The sequence below is a fragment of the Pan paniscus genome, chromosome 2 (assembly GCF_029289425.2).
Source record: "Pan paniscus chromosome 2, NHGRI_mPanPan1-v2.0_pri, whole genome shotgun sequence".
Classification (NCBI taxonomy): Eukaryota; Metazoa; Chordata; class Mammalia; order Primates; family Hominidae; genus Pan; species Pan paniscus.
In genome coordinates this window covers 188,728,709-188,739,079 of record NC_085926.1, presented here as the reverse complement: position 1 = coordinate 188,739,079, position 10,371 = coordinate 188,728,709, and positions in this window count along the sequence as shown.

Sequence of the window (10,371 nt, the reverse complement as noted above, 5' to 3'; positions counted from 1 at the left end):
CTTAAGAAAAATTATTTATTTTTTGACAATTCCAGTAACTACAACTATTGACCATCAATCTGTGGCCCTATAATTTTTGCCTTGAGTTTTTGCTTCAGACTCTGATTTTATGTAGAATAAGTACTTTTTGAGCTCCATCATCTATGTAGCATTTTCTCTGTTTAGTAGATACATTTTCATCTAGGGCATAGTCACACTTCAAATGCAGAAGGAATAGTGCAAGCTGATGCCTACAGGGAAGTGGTAGTTAAAGGAAGGCAAAAGATGAGACAACCAAACATTGTTTCACAAAGAACAAAAGTATAATATTTTATTTGTGGTTTACTAGTCTCAGCAAAACAAAGATTTAACCAAAGCTGTCTTCTCATTCTTTTCTTCTTCTGATTGTTCACCTTTTGATGCATTTTCTTTCATATTCTTCGTTTTTACTTATTATATATATTTTTGACTTCTATTTTAGGTTCAGGGGTACATGTGTAGGTTTGTTATGCAGGTAAACTTGTGTCATGGAGGTTTGTTGTACATATTATTTCATCACCCCGGTATTAAGCCTAGTACCCATTAGTTGTTTTTCCTGATCCTTTCCCTCCTCCCACTCTCCACCCTCCTATAGGCCCCTTTAAACTGTATTTTTCAGTTTTCTTCAAATCTGTCTGCTCACACTCCGAAGTTCCCAAAGGCATAATCAAAACATCAATGTGGGAGGAAGATTCAACTTGGTGATTTTTAACTTCCCCTTGAACCCTGATAAGTTCTGACCTAGTGTAACATGACCCATGAAGGTCCTGCACTCAAAATTCTTTTTTGCTTTCCTAAAACTTAAACCCTCAAGATTTGGAATAGACTCAATATATCCTCTCACTCAATGTGCTTCCCTGCTTTTCATGACCAGTTCTGAGAACCTAGGGACTCAGAATGGAGGAAAGAAAGAATGCTATAGTAGTGGAGATTAGCAATGATTCTACTCTACTATCAGCCTTCTCACTCACGGCTGCTTCTTCCTGTCTTCCTGATCACCCTTCATGGCCATGGAAGTTCTATTAAATCTCAGCAAAGTTATCCCTATATAAAAAAGAGCCAGAAGTTCTCCTGTCTGTTTAAAGATATGCATGGAAATTAATTACAAAGACAGACTTCTAATCTCAAAATCGTATTAAATTGTGAGTTCTGAGAATTAGAAATAACTTTAAGGAGCATATCTTTTTGGCACTATTGGTGTATGAGTATAATATAAACCATATGAGACTAGCAGTAATCCACCCTCTTAGTGAATTCCTCTAGTGACAAAGAGCTCACCACTTACAGGGTATCAGGTTCTTTGTTTACATAGTACTGAGAGTTACAAACGTTTATTTTTTAAACTGAAATCCGGCAATTTGGTAATTGTAACTATTGGAACTAGTTCTATTTAACCTCTTCAATAATTTTGTCACAACATTTCTCTTACAAAACAATAAACACTATTAACATGCTTGTATATTTTCCCTTTGCTTTTTAATATGTATGAATATATTTGCATACATTTTAATATAAGTAACATAATGTCATTTTTCTATGTCTTTAATTTTTTTTTCAAAAACATGTTCTGTAAATATGCAATCTGTACTATGGATATATATTGTAATTTATTTAAACAGTTTCTTACTGAACATTTTAAAACGTTCACAAATGTTCAGTATAATGGTGCAATAAACAAAGTTGTACCTTATTTTTGCTCAAATGTATTATTTTTATAATTTTATAAATTATTTTGGGCTTACTGGCTTAAAGGATATGGATATTTTAAAGTTTTGAAATATATTTGCAGATGGATGAATGTTATAGGTACGTTTTTTCTCTTGATTATTTTGTTTTATGACAAAATATATGATTCTTCATACATAAAGAAAGATATATACATACACACACACAAAAAAGCCCACGCTTCTAGCACTTATTTCTCTCCTGAGCTAAGAAAAAAGCAATAGACACAAAAGACAGATACTTGGGAATAAAAGTTATCTTTATCGTTAAATAAAAGCTTGACTGTAAAACACAACATATCTATAAATGCATATTAGGTAGCCTACTAAAACTATATACACACACATATGCATATTAGATAGCCTACTAAAGATATATACACACACAGTTACTATAACATATTTTATACATCTGCTATATATACTATACTATATATGTGTGTGTATATATATATACACTTATGTATAGTATGTATATATATACACACACATAGTTTTAGTAGGCTACCTAATATGCACTTCTGAATAGAAATAGATTTACTCACTTTATCATGGTGACACTGGGTGGCCACACACAACTGCAGTTGGGTCAGAGCCTACTCTGTCAGCTTTCCTCAGGAGAAGCAGAGAGAGCATGTGCCGTGTAGACAATTACATTAAAATGGGAAACAAATTCTTCCTTTTCTTCTTTCAATCTCACCAATCAAATAAATCTGTTCTCCTAGGAATTGTTGCCCCTTTATAGAAAAATTAGGTGCAGAGAGTAGTCTTCGTTTCCGAGCATCTGTACATTTCCATCTGTATATATTTCAAGGCAGTGGACTTCACTGATTACTCCATATACATGCATATGTATACATGCAAATATATAAGCACATATATTTATACATATTGAGATATGTATAAATTGATACTAAAGAATACACAAAAATAACTGCTAATAAAAATGTTTTAAAATATGCAATTCTATAATATGCAATTTGAGTTTTTCCCAATTGTGTTCTAGGATAATAAACGATTTTTTAAAGACCTTAGTCAATTTGCTTGCCTGTCTTTGGGGGTCCTCTTATCTACAAATGAAGCTGTTGAAATGCATTTGTTAGTTTAACATTACTGGCTGTGATTTGGTTATGCAGTGCTAATACCGCTATCCCAAAGGTGGCAGCAGAAAAGCTTCTGGTTGGATAAAGAAAACAAAAAGATTATTTGCACTGTTTTCAACATGGCCCTCTTTATCTAACATCATAGACGTTTCTGGAGTTTTACTTTATTGTTGACAGAGTGCTTTATAATGATACTTTTATTCATCTTAATGACATTTAGCATTACGAATTTCATAGCAATTATATATTTTTCTAATATTGTTTTAGAATATACGAATACTTCCACTGGCTACAGGTTGGCATTATGCTTTCATTTTGTGAAGAATAAATGTAGAAAACAGAGAAATTATCAAGTTTCACCAAATACAATTTTTAAGTAAATTTCTTTTATTTGTTTTAGTTGGTAAATTAGATAATTTTGCCACAAATTATTAGGTTAATAAAAATTCAGTTAATACTTCATAGATTTTATAGATTAAAAAACATGAAATTATAGCTTCAGTATAGCTTAACATTTTATATTTAAATGTATTTCTTTGTCTTCTTTTCATGAGAGAAGTCACATTATTTCAGTTTGTCTGATAATTTCAGGGCTAGACGAATTAGGTCCCAGTTGTCCTATTTTTCTATAACACTCTTAATTAAGTTTTTTTAAAGAAACTAGGCAGTAACCCTTTCATTTCTATTATCTTCAGAATAAAATTGGATGCCATGTCCAGTGCCAATGTACCTTTCAGAACTTTAATGCTTTGTCAGTAATCTATCCATTCATCTGTCCATCAAAAATCCCTAAGACGCATTTCATGAGCAATGAAAGCACGAAAACCAACTTTGTGGAAATACTGGTGCTCCGGAAGCAGAAATTCATGTTATTTCAAATTATAATTGGACCAGCATGCCTCTGATGTATATTAATTATGACAACTATTATTATCATTATTTAGAGGAAGGGTCTTGCTCTGTTGCCCAGGCTGGAGTGCAATGGCACAATCATAACTCACTGTAGCTTCAAACTCCTGGGCTCAAGTGATCCTCCCACCTCAGCCTCCTAAGTAGCCGGAACTACAGGTGTGCCTCACCATACTTGGCTAATATTTAAATTTTTTTTTGTAGAGATAAGATTTCACTATGCTGTCCAGGCTGGTCTTGAACTCCTGGTCTCAAGTGGTCTGCCCACCTTGGCCTCCCAAAGTGCTGGGACTACAGGCATGAGCCACCAGGCTTGGCCTTATTGTAATTATTTTCTAATGCAGTTGGGATAAAGTGAGGGAAGTAGAACTGTATTTGTTTTATTTTATTTCCGTTTCCATCTCTAACCTTGTAGCAATACAAACTAAATTTTACTGTTTTGTATGTATTTTCATAGTAGTATTGAGATTATTTTCTTCCAATCTGGCCAGATAGGTTATACAGAGAAGAGCTTCCCAACTAATGCAGTAAGGCACAATAGATTACAGGCCTTTGATATACTGATTCTTCCTGTCCTTGGGGCTGGCCTGGTAGGATTTAGGGGATTCACATTGCTGTCAACAGGCAGGAAAATCCTCAACTATTTACTCCAGCTTGCCTGCAAATATTATTTTGAAGTGTTATCTTACGAGAAAAGCCATAAAGCAATGCTACCAACTACAGTAAATGTTTGCTTCATTTTGCACAATGAATATAGATCTGTATCCATTTTCCAGAAAAATATAAAGTAGATAGGTGATATTTAAAATATATGCGCTTAGACTGAGAATCTTGAAAGTTGTGAATATCACTCTAGTATGTAATTTTCCTTAATAAAATGCAATAAAATATAACTGAAAAATTAAGCAATCACTTAATGAGTCAATAAATAAAGGACTAGATAGTTTTAAAGTTATTAAAATGCATTCTCACTGAAACATCCAATAAAACAGTATTATAAATCTCCACATACACACATCACATTTCCATATAGAGCTCATCTGAATTACGCCCAAATGGAACATTTCACTTTTTAGGTTACCTAAGTTCTTTCTGTTTCCTGGCCAATAGCCTAATATAGTTTTCTTGACTTTTTCTAGTGCCAGAATTAACAGTTGACTTGCTCTTCAATGCCTTTTGTTCATGTAGAAACAGTTTTTTACCACTGCATAAATAAGTACATATATGAAGGCGACCAGAAAGCTATGTTACTGGCAGGTAGTAGTAGGTAGTAGACAAGTCTCTATCAATATCAACATGATTGATTTCTGCACATCACTTTGGTGGGGTACATTTAGTAACTATGGGTCAACAAACTGAATCTGTCATGGTTCTCCAGATATTCTAAACAATGCAAATGCTAAATCTTACAATGAAAACCATCTACTGCACTGAATTTTCTCTAAGGATACATTTTTCTTCACCTACAAGTGAAAACAGAAATGCTGTGGGTTTTTTGTTTGTTTGTTTTTGTGTTTTGCCTGGAGGGTCAGCTATTGAAGCTATGAGAAAAAGCTATGTTTGTAAAGAGAAATTAAAAATTGTTCTTTATTATATATGTTACAGAATCCACTAATGGGGTAATCAAATAAAGCGTTCTCCGGGGGTGAAATGCATGAACAGTCCATATGCCAATCTATTTGTCTCCTAGGTCTACCTCTGATCACACTCTACCTTTCCTGTCTGCAGATTTGGTTTGTGTGCAGGTCAAATTACCTCCTATCTTTTTAAATATATTTTTGCCCTGGCGGGGGCAGTACGATGACTCAACAACTAGGTTGTTATTAGTCACCTACCACTTAACACCATCCCTTTAGACACAATACAAAAGGCAGTATTCAACTGATCTTCTTGTTCACAGAAGAAAATCATCTATATGGGTTACATCTACACACTAAGAAACATGCACTTCATGCATACATATGAAAACAAAACTGCCAAAAGATTTTACATTATTGTTTACTTGATGCAGTTTTCAAAAAAAATTGTCAAACCAATAATAATAATAATAATAAGGCTTATACTTAAGATGTACATAAATCAAATTTGAAGGATTTAAAATATTTTCTATCTGTTACGATTTTAAGAAAGCTTTATCTTCTGATTTATGTTCAGTTGTTAATACTTCTTCACTGTTTAACTTCAGGGTTTCTGAATCACTATCTATACTCCCACTCCTAGTAAGCTGAAGTAGTTAATGATTTGTAAAACACTTGTGTGTTTAAAGGTCATCAAAGACTCTTGAAAAATATGTCTAGCCCTCAAGAAAAAAACACCTTATTTTACAAATGTACCTTTCATTTATAGTTACTTTTACCAAAAAAAAAAAAGCACAGCAGCATGCATATGATCAAAGGCAGAATTCCCTATATCTAATAGTAAGAAGAGCTAACATCATGAATACATAGACAGTAAAATAGTAATTTTGTAAGCATTAGTGGTCAGCTTTTTAATAAACCTTTTGGGTATGTATTGCCTTCCTAATTTGCCAGATGAGTTAACTGAGGATTTAGTCTTTGATAATATAATTCCAGGTGATTCAATTTCAGAGAGTAGAGAAGAAATTGGAATCCAGGCATATTTGGATTGAAAGCCTATGGTCTTTGTTTTCATACTGTGTTTGCTCAATTGCCCATTTTGTATCATTTTCAGACCCAAGAAATTATATCTCTCAGAGGCTCATGTCTCATTTGTGACAGCTTCCAAAAAAGTAAAACAAATGGATCCTTCTTTTTCTGCTCCTGGTGCTCATCACAAAACTAACTGGGGTTTTGCCAAACAGACTCCATGTTGGGAGGACTACAAACATGAGTTCTTTGCCCTGAGCAAAATCACTGATTCTTACAACTTAAATGGGTTTTGATCGGTTTCCTCTTCTGATGTCAGGGTGATACTGCCAGTGCATCCTTGCTCAATATGCAGTAAGGACGGAGAGGGGACCACTCATGTCACTCTCTGAAATGAGTCCATGTAGAATAAGCCAGTTCACCTATTTTCCAGGCAGTGACACCCAAACCTGGTACTGTTCACTTAAAAATGCTTACAAATAGGAGAATCGCTTGAACCTGGGAGGCAGAGGTTGCAGTGAGCCAAGATCGCGCCACTGCACTCCAGCCTGGTGAGAGAGGACAGAGCAAGACTTCGTCTGAAAAAAAAAAAGAAAGCTTGCAAATAAACAGCATTGGAACAGGAGGAAAGGGCCCCAACAAGTCTGGCACCTTCTTCGTCTTCATCATCTATTCTTTTCTTAAATTTGGACACAGAGCACTTAATACGTATCTGCTGTGTGCTAGTCACCTTGTTAAGTGCTGTGGGTCATAAGTATAGTTCAAGGAAAAATAAATAACAGTCAAAAGTATTTTAGAGAAAGAGCTGTGCAGAAGAGGCTCAGAAGTTTTCTCAATTCCTACTCCCTGTCTGGTGTTAGTTTGCTAGGGTTACCGTAACAAAATACCATAGACAGGATAGATTGAACAACAGAATTTTTTTTTTTCCCCAAAAAATTCTGGAGGCTGAAATTTCAAGAGCATGGTGTTGGCAGGGTTGTTGGCTTCCCCTGAGGCATCTGCTCTTGGCTTGGAGACAGGTGCCTTCTCACTGTGCCCCTACATGGCCTTTACTGTGTGTGTGCCACCCCTGGTGTCCCTTATAAGGTCACCAGTTTTATTGGATTAGGGTCTCACATATGACTTTATTTAGACTTAATTACCTCTTTAAAGGCCTTATCTCCAAATACAGTAACTTTGGGGTTAGGGGTTCAACATATGAATTTGGGGAAACACAACCCACCCATAAGAGTAACCATTACATAAATGTCTATAATGTGCAGTGGACATAAGCCAAGGTGGGTCAGATACCACATACATGGAACTAGGAGCATGGATGCTTCAGCCAGCTTGGGTTTAAATCCCAAGTCTGCTACTTCTTAACTGTATAATCATTGGTGAAATTTCTTAATGTTAGTGCTTCATCAGTCAACCTGTTATACCAGACAATAAGAGTACCTACCTCCCAGGGTTAATGTAAATTGCTTTATATCTATTACGTTAGTAAGTTGAAATAAAAGTTGGCTATTAGTGGCGGCTAAGTGGTTTTAAAGATGGTGTTACTCCTCTTTCTCCTCTAGATATAACATAATAGGAACTGTGAGAATAAAAGGTAAGAGAAAAGACAGGAAATCAAATGCTTTCATTGAAAGATATTAACATACACCAAGTTTTCTTAATTATAATCATTTATTTTATTACAATGTGAAGAAAGGTACAATATAAAAAGATACTTGGATCCCGAAATTTGTAACAATTAATTCTTTTTACAAATCTTTGTTGAGCACTTATTACATGTGAGAAAGCGTTCCTGGTATTTTGGAGACAGCAGGGAACAAAATAAACAGGAATTGCTATTCTAGTGAAGCTTACATTCCAGGATGGATATATATCACCTCCATATTTAACACTCATTTCAGAAATAGGGGAAAGTAAGACACACCCAATAGAAAAAAAAAGTCAATTGACAACGTCATACAGCAAGTTAATATTGTTATCGCGTAGCCAGAAAAAAATACACAGGAAGCATACTAACTCTGGGGCCAGTTAGACGGGCTTCCCTAAAGAGTCCCTTGACCCCTGTGATGCCGGTTTGGGCTTTTCTTACCCCACGTCCAGGCACCTGGACCATCTTCCCGCCCGGCCCGGCTCGGCCCTGCCCCGCGCTGCGCGTGGAGCGGGAGGGAGCCCGGCCCTCGCCTCGGTCCCGGCTGCGGGGTCGCCGCCCGTCTCCCCGCCCGTCTCCCCGCCCGTCTCCCCGCCCGTCTCCCCGCCCGTCTCCCCGCCCGTCTCCCCGCCCGTCTCCCCGCCCGCGGCGAGTCCGCACTGGGGCCGGGTGTGAAGCAGCGCCGCGCACCCGGAGCGAGAGGGCCGGAGGTCCTGCCTTTGCCCCACGGCCGGTGGCCAGATCGGCAGGTCCCTGGTCCCGGCGCGGTGGCCGCCCAGAGCGCGAGTGACTTTGTCTTCTGCTGGGTGACTCCCGGCTCACGTCACCGGTTTGACAGCCTCTCACCAAATCACAGAGCGGCGCTCGCCGGGAGCTCCCGCAGATTAGAACTCGCCTCTCCTAGCTCCTCCCCTCAGTCTCATTTAAAGCTCCCACTGGTTTTACTGAAAAATTGAGTGGGCTCAGTTTCTGCAGCGCTTTCTGCCACTGCAAGATGGTAAGTGAGGAACTGGCGTTAGCTAGTCCGCTGGCAAACTTGGGTCTCTGAAAGTTAGTTAATAAGCTTTGCATTTAGAATTTATTCCACCTTGGGAGCAAGATTTCTCTGCTACCCGCCAATTAAAACAGATCCTCTCTGCTGCCCTCTCTTTTAGTATCCTCTGTCTGCTTTCTCTCTCTCTCTCTCTCTCTTTCTCCCTCTCTCCCTCTTCTTTCTCTCCTTTCTCTCTCTCGCCCTCTCTCTCTCTCTTTCTGTTATTCCTACTTTCCTTACTTTCTCCCCAACTTCCCCCTCCACCTGCACTCACTTTTCATTCTACCTTTTCCTCTAGATTATGCATATATTTGCAAACACTTGGACATGAACTTGTCTAGGGATATTTCAAGTTTGTTTTCTTCTCAGGTATCAATTGCATAATAGCTTAGCTCTGATTCCAAAAAATAAAATAAAAAATAAAAAACCTCAGGGAAGGAGTCTGCAAACATGCTTTTAAAATAAAAGAAAATTGCACTTGAGAAACTTTTGGCTGAATTTCTTTGGTCTGCACTGCCCAAGCTGGACTTGCTTCAGAACTGGAATTTTTCAAAACTTAATTTACCGAGAACATTCACAAAGTGCGATTGAATTGACTTAACTTTTTTTTTCTCTTTTTTCTTATTTGTTTTCTCTCTGTTTATGTTAATGTCCAAAGAAGCCCTGTAGTAGTCAAAAAGAGTTTTTCCAAAGCTGGGCTCTGCTAAAATGAATGGCTTTTACCTGATTAAACATTGACAAATAATTTAAATTTGGTGTGGTACAAATTAACCCAGGAAGGCTGCATACCTGCCCCTGCCTGGACGTGTGGAAAGACTGTGTGTTTGAGGTTCAAGAAGTGGAAGGCAGGAGAGTGTTCACTGGATCAGAACACAGTGGAGAATACATGCCAGTTAATGGCAAGATACCTTTGGAGGGGCACTTGAGCCCTAGTGATGGACAGAACTAGAGCTTGCTGTCTTTGCTAACGAACTTCTTTCAGCTTTGATTATACGTTTACTTGGAGCGGCTTTATGGTCCTGTGCTTAGTGTTGGGAGCAAAATGTTTTAATTATCTCTGGGACAGAGATAGATAGATGATAGATAGATAGATAGATAGATAGATAGATAGATAGATACGCAGACAGACAGACAGACAGATAGATTGATGGACTATGAGCCAGCAGTATGTTAGGTCAGACGGAGAAAAAGGAAGGAATGAGGCAAGTATGATTCAGAAACAAAAATGAAGGGGTTAGTCTATATTATGTCATATCCATTTCAGCTTTAGCATTCTGCGTTCTTTGTCCTTCAGGAGTTTTAGAAATATAATTAAGGTATTTGCAGAAAGAAC